This window comes from Durio zibethinus, chromosome 1, assembly GCF_047325235.1.
Source record: "Durio zibethinus cultivar Kanyao isolate XHJ-2024 chromosome 1, ASM4732523v1, whole genome shotgun sequence".
Classification (NCBI taxonomy): domain Eukaryota; kingdom Viridiplantae; phylum Streptophyta; class Magnoliopsida; order Malvales; family Malvaceae; genus Durio; species Durio zibethinus.
This window is the reverse complement of record NC_143162.1, coordinates 34,278,104-34,305,692: the sequence shown is the minus strand read 5'-3', so window position 1 is coordinate 34,305,692 and position 27,589 is coordinate 34,278,104. Positions and strand designations below refer to the sequence as shown.

General features: G+C 30.8%; 1 long non-coding RNA gene and 1 pseudogene across 26 annotated transcripts; one reads left to right on the top strand and one right to left on the bottom strand.

Annotated features, from left to right (window-relative positions):
* Positions 1–711: 711 nt before the first annotated feature.
* On the top strand, positions 712–18,899 carry LOC111312480 (uncharacterized). 25 transcript variants are annotated; one of them, XR_016345539.1, is made up of 8 exons: positions 715–2,772; positions 5,226–5,286; positions 5,949–6,043; positions 7,978–8,038; positions 8,183–8,223; positions 10,808–10,878; positions 11,429–12,031; positions 13,609–18,899. It is a non-coding gene; the product is annotated as an uncharacterized LOC111312480 (long non-coding RNA). The 25 variants fall into 25 exon arrangements; XR_016345524.1 differs by having other exon boundaries at positions 717–2,772; positions 11,256–12,031; XR_016345547.1 differs by having other exon boundaries at positions 712–2,772; positions 8,183–11,474; positions 11,972–12,031; positions 13,603–18,899.
* On the bottom strand, positions 6,627–25,878 carry LOC111312479 (MADS-box transcription factor 23-like; annotated as a pseudogene). Its single transcript, XR_016345506.1, has 8 exons — positions 25,821–25,878; positions 25,434–25,641; positions 11,647–11,719; positions 7,961–8,022; positions 7,308–7,407; positions 7,165–7,206; positions 6,999–7,082; positions 6,627–6,868 (listed from the first exon to the last, which is right to left on the bottom strand). The product of XR_016345506.1 is annotated as an MADS-box transcription factor 23-like (transcript).
* Between the last annotated feature and the right edge of the window lie 1,711 nt (positions 25,879–27,589).

Sequence of the window (27,589 nt, the reverse complement as noted above, 5' to 3'; positions counted from 1 at the left end):
AGATTATTCATGAAGGTATAATTTATTCAGCTTCATCTTTTTAGCGTTGCAATGTTTATTGTCACAAATCGATTGGTTATGAATATACAGAGTAATGGATTATATTAAAATAAAGGAATTTAGCAAAAGATTTTTTTTTTCTTTGAAGACCTCCATTGATTCACAATCATGCTCAAGAACCTTATTAGTCACGAGGCCACTACTATTATAAACCAAGTTATTAATTATTATGCTCTCTCTTATCAAGAACTTTACTGTGTATAATCTCAATTAATATAAAAGATAAATTTTTTGTTTCACGTGTTAGAATAGTGTTTTCACGGTCCACCCTTCCTTCGAAAATATCTTCGTCTTTTTATCGATAAATTAATTCTCGTGCTTTTGAACCAAGTCTCAAAAAACGACACGTTTCCCTGACAGCTACAAAAGCCCTTTTTTTTCGTCATTTTTTTTATTTGCAATTGAAAGTTTTTTTTCTCCATGCCTCCAAAACCAAAACCCAAAAGTTAATAAAATAATGAGGCTATGGGATTCTAAAGAACTTCACTGGACGACGTGTCAAAGTCCTGTTCGTTCAGCCTAAAATTGTTGTGGTTTGAGGCTAGTGATCGTGGTCGATATCTTTGATCGACACTTGTCCAGTTGGTTTGTCCCTCGGCCTCGCCCTGGCGCGGTTGGTTTTGCTTGCCTAACCACGTAAGCCAAAATTTTTTTTTTCAATCGGCGTGGAAAGCGGAGACATTGGCGACTAGAACTTAATTTAGCGGCTTTAGCCGGTTTTCGGATGAAAATGAAACGACGGCTTCTATAAGGACGCATAAAGAGATTTTTAATTTTTAATTTTTTGGAAAACCGCAAAACCTAACAACAAAAACAATCTTTTACACTAATTTTCCCAAAAGCATGGCTTAAGCTTAACCAATGTCTGATTATTGAACAATTTTAATTTGATTAATTAGGTGCGAACCAGATTAAGTGGGGGCATCCTTCATTTACTATCCCCCACATTAACCTATTTAAATGCCCCATTCATCACTCGTCTACTGTTCCCGCTCCTGCTCCAGATATTTTTTCTCTCTCTTATTGCGTTCTTTGTTTCTCTTTTTCACCGTCCCTAGATTCTGGTGGTTCAATCTTCTTCGTCTCCTCCAACGTAACAGATCTCATATTTATTTTCTCGAATTTCCTCGTTTTTCTTTGTTATTTTATTGATTCATCGAAAAAATTCGCAGATCGTTATTTCTTTTTCGTTTTTATTTAGGGTTTTCTTTATTGTCTTTAAACGTGAAAGCTGATTCGTTTTCCTTGAAGCAATTTGTTGTTTGGGATTTTTGCGAACTTTTAATTTGTTTTGATTCGGAATTTGTTACTTATGGCGGTTTAAAACTTTGTTTTGCAGTCACTTTTGTTTAAAATCGTTTGGTTACTTAGAAAGTGATTGAAAAAGAAAGCCATAAGATAATTGTTCTGTTTGCTGAAAACGTTTCTACAATAATCTGTCTTGACATATTTTCTCCTTGAACGAAACATATCTTTTTTTTTTCTCGAATTTTCTCTTTTTCTTTGGTTATTTTCTTGATTCACCTAAAAAATTCGCTGTTAGATCGTTATTTTTTTATTGTTTGAGATTTTAACGATCTATTAATTTTTTTTTTGTTGGGAATTAGTTACCAATGGCGTTTTAAAACTTTGTTTTGCCGTGACTTTTGTTTACAATCTGTTTGGTTACTTAGAAAGTGATTGAAAAAGAAAGCCATAAGAGAATCTTTCTGTTTGTTGCAAAACGTTTCTACACTAATTCGTTTTTGACATATTTTCTCCTTGAACGAAACAGATATCTCTTTTTTTCTCGAACTTTTTCGTTTTTCTTTGGTTCGTTTCTTGATTCACTTCAAAATTTTGCAGTTAGATCGATTTTTCTTTTTTGTTTTTCGATTTGAGTTTGCATTCTCGTCTTTAAACGTGAATGCTGATTCGTTTTCGTGAAGTAATTTGTTGTTTGGGATTTTTAGGATCTGTTAATTTGTTTTGATTCAGAATATGTTACTGATGGCTGTTTAAAACTTTGTTTTGCAGTTACTTTTGTTTAAAATCTGTCTGGTTACTGAAAAGTGATCGAAGAAGAAAGCCATAAGAGAATAATTTTGTTTGTTGAAAACGTTTCTATACTATTCCTTTCTTGACATATTTTCTCCTTAAACGAAAAAGATCTCTATTTTTTTCTCGAACTTTCTCGTTTTTCTTTGGTTCTTTTCTCGATTCACCTAAAAAATTCGCAGCTAGATCATTTTTTTTTTTTTTTGAGTTTGCATTCTATTCTTTAACGTGAATGCTGATTCGTTTCCTGTGAAGTAATTTGTTGTTTGAGATTTCTACGAACCGTTAATATGTATTGATTTGGAGTTTGTTAATGATGGCGGTTTAAAACTTTGTTTTGCAGTTACTTTTGTTTAAAATCCGTGCGGTTACAGAGAAAATAATTGAAAAAGAAAGCCATAAGAGAATCGTTCTTTTTGTTGAAAATGTTTCTACAATAATCCGTTTTTGACATATTTTCTCAAATTTTCTCGGCTACGAACTGGAGAAACGGAGTGTTTTAGGTCTACAGTAGAAATACTGTTGTGAAATCTATAGCTAGCATTTTCTTTCTCTTTATTAAAATTTTCGAAAGAATTAATTGCCGTAGGAATTTTGACATTTTAAACTATTTTCAGGTGACATTAAGAGGGGGGAGAGTTTTATACTCAAAGCTGATTAGCTTTTGGTATCCTGGTAATTTTTATGATTATTATTCTTATCTTTTTAAAATTATCATCTCAAGCCGTTTTCTGAATATTGTTTTAGTACAGTTTGCCGTTCTTTAGTTTTGGTTGGGTCACTACAAATCAATTATTTGATTGTATCACCTTAGCTTCAAATTTAATTTTGTATTACTGAATGAGCTTTGTGTGTCCTTTTTTACATTGAGATGCGAAAGCTATGTCATAGCATACACGTTTTCACACAGTTCTTATCTCTTTCACATTACATTTAATTTTGTAATCTTACTGTATTTTATGCTTTGACTGTTTGAGAATCATCATTAATAAGGGATTATAAGGTGTATGGTGTTAGTCCATGGTTGTTTCAATAAAACAGTCACAGCAAAACACATAAAAATATTGTGATAATGGCTGTCGTTGTTATCTCGCTAGATTTTTCGGTGCATACAATTGCTTGTCATTAAACACTTGCCTAAATACATGAACATTACTTTTTAGAGGCAGCTCTTGATGTGTACTGTGTAGCAAGGCGTATGCATGAATTTTATGTGTAATTAGCAGTAAGGCTATCTTTGTTGTGTGTGCTGTATCTTTTTACTAGAGTCTAACTGTAATGAAACTGATTTTGCTTTTCATTGAAGTTCTTTTGACATAGGAGGAGGAAGGTGGGTTGGGTGCTAAATGACAGGTTTTGTATTTGAGAAAGTTATTGAGTTTCTAAGTGTTCTTTTTCTGTTTTAATTGCTGCTATATTGCTGATGATGTACTCCCTTCACTGGATCTAGTGAGTGGTTTTTTGCCTTGCCTTTTAACATGTTACATAACTCAAAAGCTCTATGTGGAACATGACTTTTGCAAGCTTTTAGTTTCAATGAGAATGTTAAACTTGCTGGCTACTGTAAGATGGCATGATGTTGTTGGATAAGAGATCTTGACAATATGTAAAACATAGGAATTGGTTTTGGAATATAGAGCTGGAGGGTGCCTTTCATGCTTTTTTCCATACCAATTCCTATCAATATTAGTCAAGTTACTCATATTATTGTATTAGCATTGGGGATAGTGCCTTGTTTGATAACTTTTTGTTTCCAATTTTGTTGCTTCTGGATATGATTGGGGGGCAAGTTGATATATTCCTTTCCAGTTTGAGCTGATTGGTATGCATATCGTTATTGTTAATTTCTTAAATAAGCTCTTTTAGCTTTATGATTAGTATATAGCAATGCTTGTATCATGCTCTGAAATGGGGAGAAGTTGTTGGACTCAACGAGTTCCAATAATTTAGACGTAGAAACAAGACATAGCTTATAACCAAGTTGAAGTGAGCAAAAGGATTGATGTAGCTGGCTAGATTGAGATTAAGGCTCACTTTAGTAAGTTGTGGAGTGGCAGCAAATTCTCAATATATTTTGAGACATAAGTAATTGTGGAAAAACTAAGAAATAAAATTGTGTAGAAAACTAAGAGTAAAATTGAATGTATATTAAAAAACTGCTCATTAGGAATTATACAAGCACCTTAGGTTTATATAAAACTAACTAGTGGATGAATTAGGAAACTAAATCTTTCGTAAAACTGATCCTATAATTGAGAGATTGTTGTAATTTTCTGTTTTTAATTTTAGGGATACAAACACTTAATTCTAGAGATACAAATATAAATATACAGATTACAAGATTATGACCAGCTGTAAATAAGTGTTTTCTCACAGTAATGTCTAAGTTTCACAGATAAATCATATCCATTATCCTAATACTTATATCAGTTCTTGAAGCAGATGAATGTAAACTCCTAAGACCATGCAGGCAAGTGTTGGATATGGGATGACACAGGTTTAATTTTGGTGTCTTGAATGGCTGTGAATTAGTATGGGTGCCTTGCAAATAACAACTTCAAATCATTTAATCTGCAAAAGATATAGTTTGAAACAAATCAAGTTGTAATAAATTTTAACATGCGTGAGCTGTGCTGGATTTTTCTCTCCAAACCTTATGGTTAGCCCTACCTCCACAGAATTGGAACACACCACTCATTATATGCATTGGAAATTGGAGGAAGAGAAGAGTTTTGAAGATCAAGATTATAGAAGCTCTTTCTAAATGGGAATTAGTAGTTTTTTTGTGTCTATATGTTGGAAAACTTTCCTTGCTGCTTTAAGACCAGTTCTTCAAGTCCTACTAATTCATGTTTTCGGGTGCCTTAATTCTTTGTGAGAGGGTGATGAGCAAATTATTAATGTTTCCTTTTCTTTCCTCATGCATTAATATAATCTTGTGTTTATTTCCCTGCTTTTCTCTTCATTTAACTTGTTTCCTGTTTGCTTTCATTCTTTTTTGTTTTTTTTTTTTTCTTTTCACTATGCTTGAATATGTCTCTCGATGAATAGCCTTGCATCATTTGAATAAGTTTTAATCTTCCAAATGGAATTCTAAGGTATTTGTTTGATATGCGTGTCCAAAACAGGTACTATAAGAAAAATAAAGAGATGGATCAACATTAGAATATAACTAAACTTAATTGAAAGGTACATATCTAAGTTCTATTTTGCTCTAGTTATAATTGCAGTTTATTTTACAATTCAAAGTTAGGTTATTTTGATAGTCTATAATTGTTTTGATGTGTTTCATTTCAACATGTTGCAACCCCCGTCCTTTATCTGGGCTTGGAACCAGCTGTGATCTTAGATATAGGCATGTAGTGTGGCCACGGGCTGAGTTATTGCAACATATGGTTATAATTCATTGTTAAATATGCTGATTCCTTGTTTTGCAAACTCTATTTTTATGACATTTCTAGCATTGGGTTCTGAATCTTCTTTGGGACGCTTGTATGCTGCCAGCTGTTGCTGTACTCTGCTATGATGCTTGTGGTTATTTAAATGCATCCTGAAGCTACTTTTAAGGCCCAATTTCTGGCCAACAGGTTACTGTGTAGGCTGGTTTGGTGAATGCAACCTGTTCTTAGGGAAAATGGTCATAGGTTTTAATCCATGAAGAATATACATGTGCATGTTTAAGTCAGGCAGTAAACTATGAACATGATCTTATGGTTTATGTAATTGCCTTATTTATTATCAGTTCACATTAACTAATCATGTTATGTATTAATTACTGAAGAAACTTGTTTTCGCCTCCTTTTTGCATAGTTTTGATAAAGTATTATAACAAGGCAAATATCTTTTGATAGGTTACCTTGGTCTCATATCGTTTTATGAGCCATTCTTTTTGTGTTGCTGATCATGGCATCAGTTGTCTGTTTTCTATGTAATGAAGGAGAAAAAGGTGCGTACAGTTACTTCGTCTTGGTTTTATCATTGAAAAATGAGTCGTAGTAAAGCTACAATGAGTTGAGTCTTTACAGTACTTGTTGGTGATGCTTGTATGGTTCATTGTTGTTTGTAGCTTCACCTATCTAAATATTAATACCTTTCTGAAGCACCCTGTTACTGTCATTTTTGTTCCTGAGATGACAACCATATTAAGTTTTTCCCTTATCAAAATTAACCAAAATAAGTGTTAACTGTGATCTCCATTGTCAATTATTCTAATACTGCAAAAAAGTGAACTACACACACAGAATACAATGTCCAATTTCTCTTTTTTTATATTTATTTTATTTATTACACAATTGATCTTTACATAACTAGCTGGTCTTCTTGATCATCACACACATTCTTAAGTTCATTTGTTTAATCAGTTCAAACTAATTTCGAATTGCTGAATGATCGGTGGTTTTAACGTACCACATCTTACCATGAGAAACATAACTTTTGGAAGCATGAGCTATTTGTTGATAGAAGTTGAGTGACATCAAATCCCACTTTAGTGCATCTGGTTTTTCTAATGCAATTGCAGTCCGCTGCAGTTACCATGAAAAAAGTTGGAGATCAAATTGTCTTAATGGTAATTGGTCTTTTAATCGAAATATTCTACCATACAGAGGAAAATATACCCCGAATTTGTAGCTCTTGCTGGTGTCTTGTAGTTTTCTAGCCGTGGCTGGCTTAGCTGGAGATGGACAGGTACATGTGAGTCCTCCCCACTACCTAGACGATTTTCAAGAAGGGAGTCTTTGTATGCACAATTCACATCCCTTGTTCCATAAACCTGGGATGTGAAACTTTTCTGTTAGAGGTTTTGATTTTTAGAATGTCACATAACTGACAAAGGTTTAATGGTTGAATCTGTTTAATCTTTCAAGGATAATTGAGATTTTATGAGCCATTCAAATTTATACCTTCTTATATAATTCCATGTTTTCTTGACGAATTAGGTTTACCTTCTTATAGAGTTCCACATTTTCATGATGAATGAGGTTCCCCTGCAATTAGACAATATAATTTAGCCACTTGAGCTGAGACAGTAAGGTAGTAAGGAGCTGAATTTATTTTTTCAGGGTTTACCTTTCTGTTCAATTCTTGAATTTCATCCATTAAAGTTTGGTCCTGCAGTAGTGGAGAAATGTTACTAACATGGAGTTGCTTTCTTTTGCATGCTATTTTAAACTTAAAAAACTGAGTATGAGATGGAAATGAGAATTTCAAACCTTCTTCATACGAACACCACGAAGACTCATTTCTAATTGGCTCTCCAAATTCTGTAGATCTTTTACACTCATTCCAGAAAGTTCTTCACCCATTATTTGCCTGTTTTGGTGTTGCAGAAACATAATTTTGGTCCATGACATTTGTATGTTTGACATTAAAAGCTTTTCTTAGGCATATACATGAGACGCAATGATTCATTAACTTTCTATTCTTGGTGCCATTTCTAGTGCTGATTCATTTGATGCTGTAAGTTTAGATATGAAATCTGCTTTTTGCAGAATAGAAATTATTGTCTAGGACCATTAATCACTGTGTTCATCTTAATTGAAGAATGGATGATTCATTCAATCAGATCTTCAAAAATATTAACCATGCCATGAAGGATAGAACATCATTAGCATAATTGCATTATAAAAGGTTGGAATAAATAGTGATAACAGGTTAAAGGAGAAAGAAACTCTTATTTTAGAAAATCATGTTATTGGGTGAAAAGCGCGAGGTTGTCTATGTTGAATTCAGACATGTGGGCTTAAGCTGTATTCTGAAGACTGCCTAATGTAAAAATGGTTTCTTGATCCTACAACTTTGGCTTATTTTTCTTTTCCAATGATGTTTGATATGATGATTTTGTATTGTCAACAAATCAACATACCTGTGATTTTCTTGCAGCTTTTGCAGTTGGTGTCTAAGAATTGCTGCCTCCCTTTGCCAGAACTGAGTTCATGATGTGGTAAGATTCACAGTGCACAGTTTTTATTGCTAAAAGTGTCAATATGCAATATATAACTTTGATACTGAAATATCACAATAACCATGCATATATATAGACTTGACAATGCTTTGAGATCTGAATGACTGCTAAAATCTTTTGCAGTTCACAACACAATCAAATATCTCAAGATCTTAAGATCCAAGGTTTGTGCTATAGAAAGTTGCATTATGAGTTCAATTAATGTGTTAGTGGAAGCAGGAAATTTGATAGTTTAATTATTTGGATGATAAGTAACTTTTCAAGTTCTTGGTGTACTTTCCAGAGTTAGGGACATTCTTAGGTCTTTTTGCAGATGCATAATTCTTTTTTTTTTTTTTTTAATATTGCCTTATCAAGCAACTTTGCAAGTAAAAGTCGGCTGTTAGAGCCAGAACTTTTCAAAATCCCATGTGAAATTTATATGCACCAATAGATGCTCTTTCTTCTGGATATTGCAAAATACAAACTTTCTTTTGGTAATATGATTTCTATTTGGAGATTGGAGAATGCTTCTAGCTTTTTATGTCACCAGTAAAAAGTTTAAAACCATAAAAAGGGTGCAGATGTGAATTCCAAAGTTGATAGATCATAGAATTGGACTAGAAGCAATGAATGTCAACATCTATTTTGAATTTGGAGCTGTCCATGTTTATGATTTTTAAGAGGAAGTGTATGCCTATTTTGAAGCACAAAAGAGATGAAGAGATCGCATCTGGAAATTGATAGTCTTCAGGAAAGGGTAATTGTAAGGATTTTCCTATTTTTTAAGGTAACTGATTGTTGAAACTTTAATAGGCTAAGAGATGAACAAACCCCTAATTTTTGGATTGCCTGATCAAGCAACTTATCATGTAAAATTAGGCTGTTTGAGCTAACATTGTTTTAATATCGCATCTAAAATTTATATGCACCGATAGATGCTTTTTTCTTTTGGATATTGCAAAGTACAAACTTTCTTCCTGGAGTAATATGATTTCTTTTTGGAGATTGGAGAAGGCTTCTAGCCTTTATTTAAATCACCAGTAAAAAGTTTAAGAGCATAAAGAGGGGGAGAGATGAATTCCAAAGTAGATAGATCATAGATGAGTCTCTGGATTTGGACTAGAAGAAAGGAATGGTAAGGTGTATTTTGCCCTTGGAATATGTTGTTGACTTTGGAGCTGTCTATGAATATGGTTTGTTGGACACAGCTTTTGCCTATTTTGAGGCATAAAAGGGATTGAAGAAATTGGCTTCTTAAGAAAATTGATGAAGTCTTTAGGAAAGCTGTAATTGTAATATTTTTAAAGGTAACTAATTGTTGAAACATTCGCAGGCAAAGAGATGAAAATGCCCCTGATTTTTAGATTACCTGATCCAGCGTCTTAGCTAGTAGGCTGTTACAGCTCAGAATGCCATGTGAAATTTATATGCTCTGATAGATGCTCTTTCTTCTGGATCTTGGACAGTTAAAAATTTCTTGTTGGAGAAATATTGGTTTTATTTGGATATTGGAGAAGGCTAGATGAGTCTTTGGTTTTGGTCTAGAAACAAGGAATTGCAATGTTTATTTTGCCCTTGGAATAAGTAGTCGACTTTGGAGCTGTCCTTGAATATGATTTGTTGGAAGCAGCTTTTGCCTGCTTTGAGACATAAAAGAGATGAAGAGATGGCTGCTCAAGAAAATTGATGAAGTCTTTAGTAAAGGGGTAATCATAATGATTTTCCTATTTTTTAAGGTAGTTCACTGATGATTTTTTAGATTGCATGGTCAAGCAACTTAGCAAGTAGGCTGTTAGAACTAACACCTTTTAAAAATCCCATGTGAAATTTACATGCACCATAGATACCTTTTCTTATAGATAGTACAAAATACAAACTTTTGTCTTGTGAGTAAAATGATTTTCTATTCAGAGATTGGAGAATTCTAGCTTCTCTGTATATCACTGGTAAAAAGTTTAAAAGGGCATAAAAGAGGTGGCTTTTTCCAATTTTCACGCATTAAAGAGATTTAAGAGATGGCTGCTCAAGAAAATTGATTAAGCCTTTGGGATAGGGGTAATTGTAATGATTTTCCTATGTTTTAATGCAACTGCTTGTTGAGACGTTAATGGGCAAAGAGATTAAAACACCCCTAATTTTTTAGATTGCGTGATCAAGCAACTTAGCCTGTAGGCTTTAAGAGCTAACAACTTTTCAAAATGCCATGTGAAATTTATATGCACCATGGATTTTTTTTTTCTTCTGGATGTTACAAATTACAAACTTTTTTCTTAGAGTAATATGATTTCTATTTGGAGATTGGAGAAATCTATCTTCTATGTATATCACTGCTAATAAGTTTAAAAGATAAAAGAGGTAGAGTTATGAATTCCGAAGTAGAGAGATCATGGGTGATTCTGTGGATTTGGCCTAGAAGCAAGCAATGACAAGGTCTATTTTTGAGGCATAAAAGAGATGAAGAGGTGGCTTCTCAAGAAAATGAAGTCCTTAGGGAAATGGGTAATTGTAAGGATTTGCCTATTTTTTAAGGTATCTACTTGTTGAATTGTTAATAGACCCTATTAGGGGATCAGCTTGAACGAACTTATAATGATATAAACAGAAGAGAAAGATAAAGTAGGTTTTAAGTGATTTAAACACAAGGGAAAGATAAAGAAATTATCTTGGCATAGCTAGAAATTATCTCATCATGGTGTTTGTTTTTTATTAGTTGCAAAAAAATTTCTTGCTAATTGTGCCTGTCTTTTACAAATTACATCGTACCAGAAAAAGGAGGATTTTGGTGGGTATATGATCAAAGAAAGATTTAGTCGCAGCTTAAACATAAATTTGAGCAGGTACATGGTTTAGCTTTTATAAACATTATTGTATAATTTGATGAGATGCATGAACCAAAGTTAATTTAAATGTTTCCTAGCCATAGTGTGGAAAAAGCGAAGTGTTGGGTTACTCAAAATGATTCCTATTTACCATGATCTCACCATTAGCTACTAATCTGCTTCCTAGCATTTGTCATGTTGCTGATGTACACCCTGTGCCCTCATTTCTTTTCCTTGATTTCCAATTTCTATCTTATTCTTATTCTTTCCATCATCCTGTAGCCATGAGAACAACAGTCCTAGCATGGCAATTTAGTGCATGCATGCAATTAGTCATTCCTTTTCCAACACTCAGAAGAGTTAATGGAATGTATCTAAATCAATTATCATTTCAGGTTCTAGTGCTGCCAAGTTATTTTTAGTAGTTGCATGAAATGTAGACCTGAAAGAAATGTCTAGCTACAAATTTTTGCAAGCACTTCTGTGTCAGTACCTTCTATCCACTGCCAACCTGGAAAAAGTCTTGTTTGTTTCTCAACTGGTTCTATTTTTTGTTCGGCTAAAACAGTATATGCAAAGTTGGGAATGTTGAATTTCTCAGAACAAATTTCCAGGTATGCAAGGTTTGGTAAATTGAGTAGAGATTTGTTTAGCCTTGCAGTGTCATCTTTTCTTTATCCAATAGAAGCAAAATGCAAGCAAATTCACTGATAATAAAACTACTTATTGGTCATGCTCTAAAGGGTAAAATACAGGAAATTTGAGGTTTTAAGTACCAGAGAATACCTTGACCTCAGAGGTTGGGTTCCCCAGTTGATGTTCCTCTGTTTTGTTGTATCGCTCAATTACTGATCTCATGCTGGCAAGAGAAGATTTGAATTGCATCAGACTTTCTGTAATTTCTAAGTGATTACAGGAGAGGGAAAAAAAAAAGGGACAAAATGATGAGCACATAACTTTCAAAATCTCCAAACATAGGCTCTAGATAATTTTTTATTTTCAACTTGACTGCATTTGTTTTTTCTTTTATCTCTCTTTAGAATCATCTTCTTTCACGTTTATTTAAAATTGTTGTATCTTACAAAGTTGTGATTATATTAGTCATGCACAGCTTCATTCGAGAAAGACAAGCCAGCAAGTAAACAGAACAACTGAACTTACGATCCTAAAAGTAAGTTTTCTTTTTGATTAATTATGAAAGTTGAAGTCTTAGATTAGTCAAAATGTTCTCCATGCTTGCTTTATTTAATCTTAGTACTTAGCTGTCCAACCGTACCATCTTAACTACACAGATTGCATTCTTGGTAAAATATATTTTTTTCTTTTAATCTCCTTTTCCACACTTTACCTCCCACACTTTTGCGAATTTGATTATTAAAGAGGTTGTCTGTCTGGCAGAAATTATTTGTCATTTCAAGAAAGGATCATTGATCCCGTTGTTATATATGTTAAACTCTCCATGATTCTTTACTACGAGTAGGAGAGTATAAGATGGAGCTTGTTTGACTTCTTGACCTCAAAGTGTACATGTTTCTTTGCTATCTAATTTGTGTGGTGTTTTGTCTTGAGCTGCTGTTGGCATGGATGTTATTGCATTTATTACTTTCAGATTTCGCTGTTTTTTGCTAGTGGTTTTGTTTTTTGATATCCAAGCTCATCTTCTTTCCATGGAAACCATATGTGCAAGCAAGGATCATTTATGTTTTCTTATGCAACCTCAAAAGCAAATTTGAACTTGAATACATGAACAAGTTTGATTAAAAAATTTGAGCTTTTTCAAATTCAATATTTCTTAAATGAACAATTGAGTTTAACATTTTTAGGTCCCATTTGATTTTTTTTATTATTTACTCTTTTTATAAAAAAATTGAAAGAAAATCTAAGTAAAATATTATAATTACTCTCATGGTTTCAATCAATGATGAGTTTTGTTTTTGGTAAAAAGATGATGTCTAACTTATTAATATGTGAACTTGTTAGAAAATTGGATGAACAACCTTGAATGAGTTATTTGTTCAAGGCTTCAATCTGAGCATATTTATATCCTTAGATGGTGATGTTCCTTTTCTTCCTTTTACTAACCTTTTAAAAAACTTTTTAAAAAAAAAAAATAGAAGGTAAATTGTCATATGTTCACTTTCCTATCTATCATATTTTTCTTGTAAACTCATCTATGCTTCAACATAAAGTTTTTATAATGCATTCATTTTCTTAGCTTTTGTTTTCTTTCTTATGGTTCATTGCAAATACTTAGAAATTAAGTAGGTTAATCACATAAAGGTTTTATTGGTAACTTTTAAGCACAACTTAATTGTTCAAAATTATCTTCATTTAATTTGGTGAAGATTATCAATTTGATGATAAACCAATATCTTTTACTTAAGATCTCAAATGTGCCTTTATGTCAATTGTCAACATATGAAATGAGAAAAATTTTAGATATTTGAGGTTGTTAAAAATTGGTAATTAGTAAAATTATTTTATTTTATTTTAACAATAAAATAATGGTTTACCTTAGTCAATAAAACTATTTTTAAGTGCCTAAAGGTTTACCTTAATGGTTAAATTGAAGGCTTTCTAAATAAGTTGATTCCAAATTTTAGGATGAAATTTGAGAATTTTTATTTCGCCATATAATATGAAAAAAAAATTATTTCAACGTTATCCAAAAGTTTTAAAGTATAATAATTTTTGTTCTTGTCAACATGTGCTTTATGAGCTAAAATTTATGTCTTTTGATAGTTATAGATGCGAAGGGTTACAACATGTGCGTCTAGAAATGGAGGCAAAAGTTGCCACGATGTTTCAACCAGCTAGGTAATGTATATTTTTATGATCTCTTTCTACTCATTTGATAAGCTATGGGACGCAGATGATATGAGAGTGAAGATTTTTCAGATAAATTTAGATGTTTATATAAATTTTTAAGAAATTCGGGGTAACAAAACCTAGAAAGCATCATCATGTTGATATAGTTTTGACAACATTAAACCATGATTACGTTGATGATGATAATGACAATGATTTGGAAAGAGTTAAAACCTAATGGAAAGCTGACAGAGAATGGAAAAAAGATGATTCAAAAGAAGCCTAAGGGTTATGATTGTTGAAATCGACACGAAGCAAGATCCCACTAATCTTTTGGTTTATCTCGTTGTAAGCATAAGAAGGGGATAGATTTTATTTTTCGACTTGATAAATTGGTTGATTATATAACATGAAAATCTAATATTCATTATTACTAGATTAATTGATTGTTTATTTTAGTTAAGTTTCTTATTTTTAGAATAAGGAGTGATTTGGATAATTACACCAATTTCATTAGATATTTTTCCATTGTGTGTAAAGATTAGTTGTTTTTAATGCATGAAAATATTGAGTTTTAAGGCTGAGAATATTTAATTTTTAGGTTATATATTTTCATGCAATTCTAGCATTGTAATAAGAAAAATATAGAAAAATAAAATAGTTTTATTTTAGAAATTCCTTCATGGTATCAGAGTACAATATGGACTTTTGAAAATTTTCACTTAAGAGTCTAGTATGGCAGTGGAAGAGAGAGCTCGACGTAACAGGATCTTTAGTTTCGGAGTTAGCATTTCCCGATCACTGTAAAACATTTCCACCTTTATTCGAACAGGTTTAGTACAAAAAGGTAATTTTTTAAGCGTCTTGAGTGTAAAAGTAGAGAAATCAAATTCATGAATTGTGGATTCAAGAGCTTCAATGCTAGGAATGCATCTATATTTAGTAAATACAACTCGGGAAAATTTCACAGTTCAAATTATTGATCGGTCACTCTTAAGTAGTTGGTATAGATTTTGTTATTATTTTCAAAGAAATAACACTTGATTTTGTTTTGTTTGCCCCAAATCTAAATTACAATATACTGTCTATAAGCAAATTTACAAGAGACCTTAAGTGTTACTAAATTTCTTTCAAATATGGGTGAATTTTAGGATATGGACTTGGGAAAGATGATTGGCAAAGATAAGGTGTGTGTAGGATTTTATATCATAAGAGCTAATGATTTTGAAAGAGAATATTAAAATACCTTTTGTGTGGCTTCATTTTTCAGTAATAATAAAGATAGTTCTCTCATGTTGTGGCACTATTGGTTAGGTCATCTAAATGTTTTGTACTTCAAAAGGTTATTTTCCTCATTATTCAATAAAAATCCTAACAACTTTCAGTGTGAAGTGTGCCAACTATCCGAACATCTCTGTACCACATCCTAATTAGCCTTACAAATCATCTTATCCTTTTTCGATGGTACATAGTGAAATTTGGGGTCCCTCCAGAGTATAACATTATTGAGTCCAGATGGTTTTACATTTATTGATGATCACACAACAGTTACTTGTATTCGTTATGAAGGAATCTATTCCAAAACTTAAACAATATGATCCAACTCAATTTAAAGCCAAAATTTAGGTGTTAAGAACCGACAATGGGAAAGAATACTCCAATTCAATCTTTGGATCATATCTAATGAAGCATGGTATAATTCATCAAAGCTCAGGGGTCGATACTTTCAACAGAATGTTGATAAAAGAAATAATCAACATTTGTTGGAAGTTGCAAGATCTTTCATGCTGCTAATGTACCCAAGTAATTTTGAGGTGAGGTTGTTCTTATTGCTATATATCTTACAAATATAATGCCTTTTCGACTCTTGAAATTTCAAAGCTCTTGCCAATCCCTTTTCAATGCCCATCCTCTTTGAATCATCTTGTGTTTATTCCTATTAAAGTGTTTGGATGCACTATATTTGTTCTTACCAGCCAACAAAACTAAAGCAAATTAGATCTCAAATCCATCAAATACATATTTTTCGGAGGCTCTTCGAATAAAAAAAAATGTGTTACTCACCAATAACAAAGAAATTCAACCATTCCATGAATGTAACTTTTTTTGAAAATCAACCTTACCTTTCAAAAAGTGCCATTCAGGGGGAAAATCCACTCACATGGGAATATCAGCTTTGTGAAGAGCCTATTACCAAACCACCAAACACTTCTTAAATTCATTTTCACATCCAAAACATCCAAGCTGATCCTTCAAGCGCGAAGTCCACACAAGGGAAAACAAATAGAATTGATTGTCTATTCATAAAGAGATAAAACTTAGAAGGATTTGGCAGAATGTACACCTTCAAAGCAAAACCAACAATCTGAACCGATTCTAGAGATAGTTGAAACCAACACAATTAACATTCTTACTAAATTTGATTCAATTGAATCTTTTGATGATCTTGATCCTTCGATTGCTCCAAGGAAAAGTGTGAGATCATGTACTCAACACCCAATTTGTAATGTGATTTCTTATGAAGGTTTATCGCCTAGTTATTGGGCTTTTGTTACTACGCTAAACAATATGCATATTTCCAATAATATTCATGAAGCACTCATGCAACAAAATGGAAGATAGTTGTTTTGGAAGAAATCAGGGTCATAGAAAAAAATAAAACATGTGAGATTTCAGAACTATTCAAAAGGAAAAATCGAGTTGGGAGCAAATGGATTTTTACTATTAAGTACAATGCAGATGGAAGTTTTAACAGATTCAAAGTTTGCATTGTTGCAAAAGGATTTACTCAATCTTATTGACTATGATGAGACATTTGTTCCAGTGGGTAAATTTAATTCAATCCGGGTGCTATTATCATTGGCAACAAATTTAGAGTGGCCATTCCACCAACTAGGTGTGAGAGATGCATTTCTTAATTGTGCCCTCGAGGAAAAAGTTTATATGAAAAGCCTTTTAGGATTCAAAAACTAGGACAATTCTGGCAAGGGATGTAAATTTCAAAAGTTTTTATATGCTTTCAAACAATCTCCACGTGCATAGTTTGATAGAGTAGCGAAAGTGGTGAAGAAGTATGTTTTTTCACAATGCCAAATTGATCACATAATGTTTGTCAAACATTCACTTGAAGGAAAAATAGTTAGTCTATGTGGATGACATTATTTTTATTGGAGATTGTGAAAGAAATTAGCAACCTAAAGAATCTCGTAGCCAAAGAATTTGAAATCAAAGATTTGGGACTTTTCAAATATTTTCTTGGCATAGGTGTAGCTCGTTTAAAGAACGGTATCTCTTTGTCACAACGTTTGTACTAGACTTTCTTAAGGAAATTGGAATGCTTGGATGCAAACATGCTGACACCCCTATGGACACAATGAATAAGGGAGGAATGGAAGAAGGAAATCCACCAACAGCTTAGGGCAGATATCAAAGACTTGTAGGAAAACTCATCTACTTCTCTCATACAAGATCAGATATCAATTTTTCAGTTAGCATGGTAAGTAAATTCATGAACAACCCAATCGAGGTACAGTTGAAGGTTGTGTATTGAATCTTATAGTACCTAAAAAGAGTCCTAGCAAAGGGTTATTTTTTAAAAAGACATCATGTGGAAATGTTGAAATTTACACTGATGCTAATTGGGTTGGATTCGTTATTGATTGAAGATCAACTATTGGTTATTGTATACATGTGGGAAAATTTGATTACTTGGCGAAGCCAAAATCAATTCGTAGTGGCTAGAAGTCGCGCGGAAGTTGGGTTTAGAGCGATGTCTCATGGCATATGCGAGGGAATTTGGCTAAAAAGGTTGCTTGTGGAGTTAAAGGTTTCTGTAGAGGAATTCATGAAGATATTTTGTGACAACAAAATTGCCATAAGTATAGCAAAGAATCCCATGCATTATGATAGGACTAAACATGTGGGGATTGATCGTCATTTCATCTAAAAGAGGAAAGGAAGGGATTGTTAGATTAGTTTATGCTCTCATATGCCTCCAATCTACAGACGTTCACTAAAACTCTCTTGAAACAATTTTGAGAATTTGAGTCTAAAATGGGCATGATTGACATTTACCAACCAGCGTAATGGGGAGTGAAAATCTAATCTTCATTATTACTTAATTAATTGATTTTGTTTATTCTTGTTAAGTTTTTTATTTTTAGAATTAGGAGTGATTTGAATAATTATATCAAATATATTAGATATTTTTCTGTTATGTGTAGAAATTAATTGTTTTTAATGCATGAAAATCTTGGTTTTAAGGATAAGAATATATATTTTCATGTAGCTCTAGCATTATAATGAGAAAAATATAGATGAATAAAATGGTTTATTTTAGAGAGTTCTTCATATAAGTTTTTATTGGTTCGAGAAATTACAAAGTGAATGGCAAACAGCAAGAAATTCAAATTCAAAACTTTGCTAATTACTAAGACATCTCAAGTAGTGGTGGTAGGCTGTTTACTTGGAGGAAGATGTTTAGGACGAGTTTGTCAAACTCGCATATTTGAGTATATGTTTATGTTGTTAACTTTTGTTTGCTTATTGATTTTATAACAATTGGAAGTTTGAATTTGCGAGATGGATAGGTGAAAGAAAATTTTGAAATATTACTATCTTGCATGGTCAAATGGAAAATTTTTATCAAAGCTTGATTTTTGGATTGACTGAGCTAATGTGTTATAATCCATGATTGTTCTAAGAAATGTGATTCTAACTTCTTTTCTTTTGTTTGCATAATTTTAATACTTGAAATTGAGTGCTCAATGTTTGTTGCTCCATCTAAATATCGTTATCATGTTAGTTTAACATTTAAGCTTCATTGTAAATATTTATATAGCATTATGTTGTAACTTACAATTTTAGTTTTAAGCTTAATTTACTTTGTAAGTTTATTTGTAAGGTTGATTTTAGTATTGATGAGAAATTGGACCAACCTTATTGAAGTTGTATTTTGCAAAATTTCATCAAACAATAGCCAGTTGGAAGTTTAGGATCGTGCAACCTTTTGTTTTTCGGGAAAACATGTTACAATGAAGGTATTAAAATGATTTGACTTAGTGGTTTTTTTTCTGTTGTTATCAATAGCTTTGCAACTATTGCTATTGTGTGAGTTCCTATTTACTAGGTGATCATTTTGTTATTGGAATTAGGCTTTTAAATTGCTCACTCTACTCTTTACTTTTGATGAGCAAATTATATATGCTCGAATACTGCTGCAGTTTTAATTTTATAGCGTTTCTCTATGGCTGTAACTTTGACAATGGTATTTGTACTTAAGGCTATTTGTTCCTCTTTATTGCTGGCTACCTGAGTAGTCGAAGGGTTTGGCTTTGGATTCTTAAAAAGACTGTAATTTTAGTTTGGTTAGCATCTTATGCGGATTATCATGATTATCATGATAGATTTGGTTATTTTGATTAGTTTCTACGGATTATCATGGGAAATTTTTTTACGCTATGTTAGTTTTCATGCCTTTAATTATCCCATAAACTTAACTTCGAAAGGTATTATTTGTTAGTTGGGGTTTTGCATCCTTCAACTAAATCAGAAATTTTTTGGTGAATAAAAATGTGAGGAAGGATGAAAAGCTTGACTGGAAGACATTTTTTGAGCTTAAAAATATAAATGTCTTCTGATATGGTTTTTGCTTTACCATGGAGTATATTCTGCAATAAACATGCTAGCTTGTCCAAAAAATTGTGGCACATTAGTCTTCCAAGAATAAATATCATCATGACTTGGTGGAATTGTTTTGACAAAATGGTGTAGAGATCAAACTGTGTCAGGTAACCTTTTGTAGAATCATATCAAAAATGACACCATCTTTGTTAGCTCTTTGTTGATGGTAGATTTAATTTTTCCTCTTTAAGTCGTATCTATTTGGAAACATTCCAACTTAGAAAAGTTAATATTACTTTTAATTTCTACTTATATAAATTTTTGTTTTGACTCTCTAAATGTGTTACCTATTATCTATTTGACATGAGAACCAAGGTTGTCAATAAACAGTTTATGAAGCTATTTGAGTATTATACATAATCTTCATTTCAAAATTTTTATATTATATTCATAATAGTTTTCTTATTCAACAAATATTTTAAATCTATTTTAATGTTAAAGGGTATTTAATGGATATATGAATAATTTTCATATCCATGTTTTTTTAAAAAAATTAAAAATAAATATTTTTTTGGTTTTTTTAATTTTTATTCTGTATATTTACGTAAATTTTTTTATAAATATATATATATATTAATTTATGTTTTTAAATATAAATATATTAATTTAAATTAATCTTAAATAATATTTTATATTATTTATTAAATATACAAATATATTTGTAGGATATGAATGTGAAAGGAGTGTTAGTATTAATCATCTTTATTTTTGTATTTAATAAAAATTTAAAATCATATATCTTCGTAATATAATGATTGTTAATGAATTTTATTTAAAGAATTACTCATTCAATAAAAGTAGAATAGCTTCTTTCTGTAAATTTATTTTGTTATTAATGCGAATGTTATTTTGGTTGTTTTATATCTGGATATCATTAATTGTATATAATATTGAATGCAGTGATTTAAAATTATCAATGATTAATTTATACTACTATATAGAACATATCTAAATATTTCTAATTAAAAATTTGTGAATTTTAGTGTTAAGTTCTCAAATTCAAGTATTGAAAATTAAGGAAGAATTAATAAGACGACAAAGAACTATTTTTGGATAAAATGATATCATTGTTCTTTAATATTTTAAAATGTTTCATTTTCATTCATGATATAAAAATATAAATTCTTCATTGGTAATCTTTTAAATTGGTTCCAAATTCATCCTTTTCTTAAAGAATTTAGATGGACGATGGAGGACAAAATGCTACATGGTGTTTTGAATGACAAATTTTGCTTAAATTTAAAGGCTACATTAATGGATGAATGGACTCGGAACAAATTAAGCTCATGGATGGAAGATGAAATTCTTATAGATCGGGACGGAAAATAAAGTTTTTCAAAAAGATAACGGACGAATAATGAAGTTTACAATTATCGCCCTCGGCTTAATTCTTTGATTCCTTTTTCTCATTTCCCTTTGCTCTCTTTCTTCTTTCCTCTATGTTAATAATGCTTAGACTAGACATTGACTTCGAAAACAATAAAAAGCGTATACTTGACAAAGTCTTGGTGGTTTTCTTGAACTGTAATTAAGATTTGTATTCTTAAGAGACAACTGGAAAGAAAATGTTTGGTTGAGCGATTGAATGTGACTCTAACTGCATACTAAAGTTTGTAGCATGATAAGCACTCATTCTAAATTTCAAAAGAGATTGTGTATGCTAAATATTATTTAATTGTAATTGTAAAGTTTTAAATAACTAAAAAATATAATGGGGCTCAATCGATTTTCTTTCTGTAATTTCACAGAAATTCATGAAAGGAAGAGGGATTTTTCTAAATTATAGGCCAATTCCTTAAAGATAAAATTTCCTTAATATTCAAAACCATTTGAAGGTAGACCTTCTAATTTATTTTAATTGTTGAAGAGGATATTAATTATTCTTTAATATTAATGTGGATGTGGATGATATTACATATATATATATATATATAGAGAGAGAGAGAGAGAGACCAAGAAAGGCTAAAATATATTTTAAAAAATGTTCTTAAACCTAAATTAAATAATCATTCAAGCCTTCATTATTTTATTGCAATTAATTGAGATTTCTAATATTTATGTCATTCAATTAAGCAGTTATTGGATGAATATTGGTTAATCACCATTATCAATTTTTATCTAATAAAAATTTCAAGTAGGTGAAAGTAAAGGTTTAAAGGCTTGATTTGATGAAAATTAATGTTTGAGTCTTTAATTAATTGTAATAAAATAATAGAAGTTTAAATGAAAATTTTAGTTTAAAGATATTTTTTTTTATTTAAGCTATTAAGAAAAAGAAAGAGCTCCAAAGACTAGATTTACATGCACCGATTGTACACTTTGCTTCGCTTAAAATGAGAAATTGAGAATCAAGCATCCAAAATTTTAGCGTTACAAAGTTAGATCGGCAGTAGTTCTCCAGCTAAAATGTTCAAGAACTTTGTGCTTGCCGATCCACCATATACAAGGAAATCGTTGGGAAGAATTGAGTTATTCCAAACAGACCAGTTAATTATGAAAAGAATTAATAATAAAGAATGGTTAAAGATACCTAGGACTTGGGTTTGACGAATTAATGTAATAAACAAGGAGCAAGTGGTGAACTTGTTTGGAAAACCACCAATGTCAGCCAAATTTCTATGGGCAAGATATTGTATTTAAATTGTATATTTTATATGAACATCGATCTTTGGGTGTAACATCTAAAATGAAGATGATTGGATATTAACTTTTCTTAGGGGTCCATTATAATTAGTGCCTATGGCAATGAAAATAAAGTGAAAGACTAACTTATCCCTAACATAGATATAATTCAGTTTTGAATATGGAAATGTCCCATGTTGGCTGTTGCACTCTTTTTTAGAAAAGTTTAGATCAAAATCCATTTAGATGAATAAGGGTTCTTTTGATTTTGATTTCTTTTCTAGTGTTTTTACTATTTGAAATGTTTATAAACAAGGCTGAACTCTAAACCTTGGTTTAGCTCTCTGGACCTAATTAACTTGAGGCTGAGGTTGGGAAGTTTCCTTTCTCCTAAATTAATATTATCTACAAAACCTAGATTAGTGTTGTCTTTATTTTATTTCTATCTTTCTATCTTACATTTGAACCAAAAAGCCCTAATCATGGAACTCTAATGGTGAAACCCTAGGATAAGAAACAATTCGATGCTCTACAGTACTATGCATATTTGGTTTATTCATGTCTTGGAGTTTTTTTTTTTTTTCCTTTCATTTATTCATGAAATATTCTCTATAAAGTTTAAGAAAACTGATCAGCATTCTTCTTCTCCAAAAACTAATGAAGAGAGTAATTGATGGTGGAAAAGTATTAGTCTTGCCTATAATTTAAAATGTGGAGAAGAACAGCATATTCTTTCTACCTAAACATACATAAAGTTCTTTTTTTTAGGGTAATAAAGGTTCATATATATATATATATATATCAAGTTCTTTAGATTTCCTAATCCTCTATAATATATTAAATTAATTATCAAAACCTATAGCCTCAACCTTAATATGTGTTATGTATGATCAAAAACCATGTGATTTGTTAGTAAAGTGTTAAATTCTTAATTTTGATAATTAAAGTTCAAATCTCTCAAATATAAAAAATATGTTATATACATTTACAAAAGTCTTAGTACTAAGCAAACAAGTTTTAAATATTTAATTTAAACAGATTATTTAATAAGGTTTTCATTGTTTATTCTTTATCTTTAAATATCATTATTAATTCTATATATATTGTTAATCAACAAAATGTGATATATTGTTTCATAGGTTATAAATGTTTATTAGTTTTTGTTTGTTATGTAACTGTAAACCAGCCGGCTAGCTATCAGAATGAAATTTAATTGTCTATATTTTTATCCCATATATTTTCATTATTAAGCGTTGGTATTGAATTAGGAATAGTATTGCCTCCTTTTTCAAATTTTCAATGAATAAATATTGCAGCTAAGTTGAAATTTCCTAATGAGGTTTACTTAAAATAGTACTTCACTGCCCATGTAATCATAAAAAAAGGATATTTAATTGTAATATAAAACATTATAATTAAGGAAATAGTTAGCATATTCCTAATTAAAGTTTAGAAATTTGAATTGTCTTTTGTTTTCTTTCATTGACCTCATAATTATAATGATTTAAATCACTTTCTTTTCCTCCTCTCCCATCTTTCTTTAGCATTTGAGAAATCCCAACAAGAAATGATGTTTTTTCTATCTCTACTCCAAGCAAACACAGGCAATTTGTTACTACATTAACCACCCATTTGCTTATTTTGACTTCATAAAACACAAGCCTCAATTTTGCTATGTGTTAATTGAAAAAACTATTGTAACTCAGTGTGCCATTATCAATCATCACCAATCCCTCAATGACACATGACTCTAAATGTGGAAAGTATATCACTTACAATTCTTTTTATTATAATTTTAAAATTATTCAATTATAATAAAAAATTATTTAAGGGTTCATCACTTATAAATGTAAGTTTTAGATAAAATAGTGATAGATTTCACGTAATTTTGAATTATAATTGATTAATTGTATTAAAATAATTGTAGGTGATATACTCTCTTGAATATATATCTATTTATCTTCATTTCTACCATATTTCATAAGGTAATCAACTTGCCTCCAACAACTTTCCCCAAGGGTTAGCAAAAACTTTTAGCTACTTAATAGCCTCTTTACAATTAACATTGCAACTCTAAATTATATGCATTTTCATCAATCCTTTTTAAAGGGGAAATTAAGAACCAATTTAGTAATGCTTCATTGGCATTTAGAATTTTCTATATAGGTGTATCTCAAATTTGTGCTCAATCAATGTTTAAACTTTGTGTATTTAACTTTTTTAAACAATAATGCACTGCCATCTTTCCATAATTTTTTGATAAAACACTTTAGATAATATTTTAAATTCCTAGCTTGTTTCCCAAACAATGAAGGCAAACATGCATGGAGAGCTTTTAAATTTTGGTTTACTTATAATCTTTTCAGATTCCATTATCTATTCTTTTTCTTTTCTCTAGCTTCTTTCTTCTTTCCCTCTTGACAACTAGTTACTGACCTAGATGTGGAGTTAAGATTTCCCTTACCTGACCTTTTTCACCTAAGATTCAAAGGTTCCTATTAATTCTTGTGCTGCATATCTTTTTACATATTATCTATATAATAATTATAAGATATTAAGGTTAAACCCCTTGCATTAATTGGAACCCTGACTGACAAGTCTTTAAAGTTTTGCATCTGGTGTCTCAATTGGTGGGAAAAAAAAAAGAATAAATATTTAAGGTTTTTTCAACTGTAGGAATTTGCTTTAAGTTGTACCAAAAAAAGTCATTTCAGCTGATAGAAATTCAATATTTGACAGTGTTAATATAGGTGACATTCAACCCCTATTTGCTTTAGTTTTTCAACCACCTATTATAATTATAAGCTATAGCTAGGGATTATATTCACTAACATTTCAAATTCGAATCCTTCCAATTTTTATCATGCAAAAAAAAAAAGAGTCATAAATCATGTTCCTATGAATAAAGCAAAGCTGGGATATATATGCTTCTCAATAAGAGCTTAAATAATCCGACTTGAAATTTCAGAAACTTAATTAGTAGTAATTCACTATACTCTACTTGTATAGAACCTTCCCATCCGCCATGGCTAGTCTTTGTAGAAACCTCAAAGCCAATTAGTGAACTCAAATTACTATCTCTCTTATCCAAGTTATGAAACTAGCAACGCTCACTTTCGAAGAATTCCAACTCAACCAAACCCTAAACAATATCAAATCGAAGACGAACAATCAAAGGCAACTCTAACTAAATTCAAAGTAAAATCCATAAATTTTTTGAATCATAAAATCATGTAATCAAAACTAAAAAACTCTCTCAACTAAATTTTCCTACCATCTTTCAACATTATGCTCTCGTTTTATTGACATATTTAACGAAACAAAATATATAAAAAAATTTATGAAGAACATACAAATATTATGTATGAAAATAAAAATAGAGCCCTAGTATAAAAAATTTTGACAAGTAAAGAATAATTAAGCATAAAAAAATCAACGATAATAAGAGATCTTAAAAGGACCTGTTGCTTGAAAAATCGTAGAGCTTTCCAGTGCTGGAGAAGATCATTACTCCAACTTCAGCATCGCACAAGATCGCAAGCTCTTTAGCTTTCTTCAACAATCCGTTCCTTCGCTTCGAAAAAGTCACTTGCCTGTTCGTCGAGTTATCGATCCTCCTTATCACTATCTTGCCTCTCCCCATAGCTCAGCAGTACTCAAACAATTAATCTTTTTTTATTCAATCAAAAAAATGAAAAAGGAAAAGTTAAAATTAAAACTCTCGATGTTCGATAAAAAGGGAGAGAGGAATAATAAAAAGCTTATAAGCAAAAAAAGAGAAGAAAAGAAAACAGAGTTCTAGTTTTTTTTTTTTTTCTTTTTTTTTTTTTGAAAAAAGAAAACCTTACTTGGAGAGGAAGTGCGGAATGGGGAGAAAGTAGACAAGCCGAGGTTTCAGAGACGTCTTTTTTCAGCTGCAGAATAAAAAAACATCTAGATAAGGAAAGTTTTAGGGGAGGATGCAAAACAGGCGGTTTTGGAATAGAAACCTCTAGTGGTTTTGGACGACCCAATGGCACGTGGACCAATCAATAATCCGAAGAATTTGTTTAATCGCTTTGATTTGGGGAAACGAGCCGTCTTCCCTATAGATGATAGACACGTGGGTGTACGATTGCGTAGAAGGTAGACCGTATTTCCTATTTTGACGAAATTTTCTTTTTTTAAAAAAAACAAATTTTCAAAATTTGCTTGTCCTTTCAAAATTTAGAATGACCGTTGTGTCCCCCAATGCAGCTGTGGGAGAGTGGGCTAAAGTGACAACCCGCTGCGGAAGCAGTCTTTTTCAATAAGGACAACTAATTTAACCTATAATAATCGTTGTGTCGGAATGCAACAAATATATTTAGAAATTATCATATTTATTGATCGGGAAGTTTTTGAATTTTATAAATACAAAAATAGGATGGTATATATTTTTTAAAATATAATAAATAATTAAAAATTAATATATATGACATAATTTTAACTTCGCATATAAAATTAAAATATTCGACCATCAATACGTAAAAAAGTATTGATATATATAAGATTTATTTATTTATTATTATATTATAAGGCATAAATAAGTCAATTAACTTGCATTTTTTTCTCTCTATTGGGTACAAAATTTCAAAGATTAGTAACTTTGCAAAGTTCAATTCAATTTTGTTAACTTTAGTAAATTTTTTTGTGATTAAAAAATGGAGATATCCATTTTATAACATTGAAAATTAAATTAATTTAAACTAATTATTGATACAAATTTTCTTAGATAAGATTAATAACAATGTAGGTCTTTAGACTCCAATTTGTTGGTGAAAATGAAATTCAATTGAAATTTTTAGATATTAAAGAATCTGAAGAGAGAATTCAAATATTATTTTACGTCAATCTTTTTTAATTGTTGATTTTTAAAACAATTAACTAAGGCTTGAAACTTTTATATATATAACAATAAATTTAAGATATATATATCTCTTAAGTCTTATTGTGTTGCTTATAATTAAAATCTTAAACGTTTCATTAAAAAGGATATAATTTGAACTAACCAATATTAAAGTTAATCAAATGATTGTTAAAAAAAAAAAATGATTTGGAAATAGAAACTAATAATTGGTCAAATCTGTAAGAGAACTTGATTAGGTTAGTGATTTTGATCTCTAGTTCTAATATGTTCATAGTCAATTTTATGTTGGAGAACAAATGATGATTATCAAAGTGTCTTGAATTTGTTGGTCAAATTAAAAGTTAATATTGTTGGCTAATTTAGGGCAATTCTCAAAATGGATAAAAGGAAGTTTGAGTTCTTTTTTGGTAACTTCTCAAACCACAATCCATGTCTTCCCAATTAAGCATTAAAGTCATTCAAATAAAGCAACTCCTTTGATTTCCAACCCACCACCTTAGAAAAATAAAATTAATGTAGAAGATATGCATTTAAAAAGTAATATTAATATATTTGCAATTTAAATCTTAATTTTTATAATTTTTTTACTCAAATTATGAATTTCTTTCTCAAAAACACCTAACAGAAATAATAGTGGGGTTGGCAGTGTTCCAATTTTAGTTTAAGTCGAATCAAGGCCATGTTAAAAAAGAAAAAGCAGATGATCCATGTAATTTCGCTTCAAAAGAT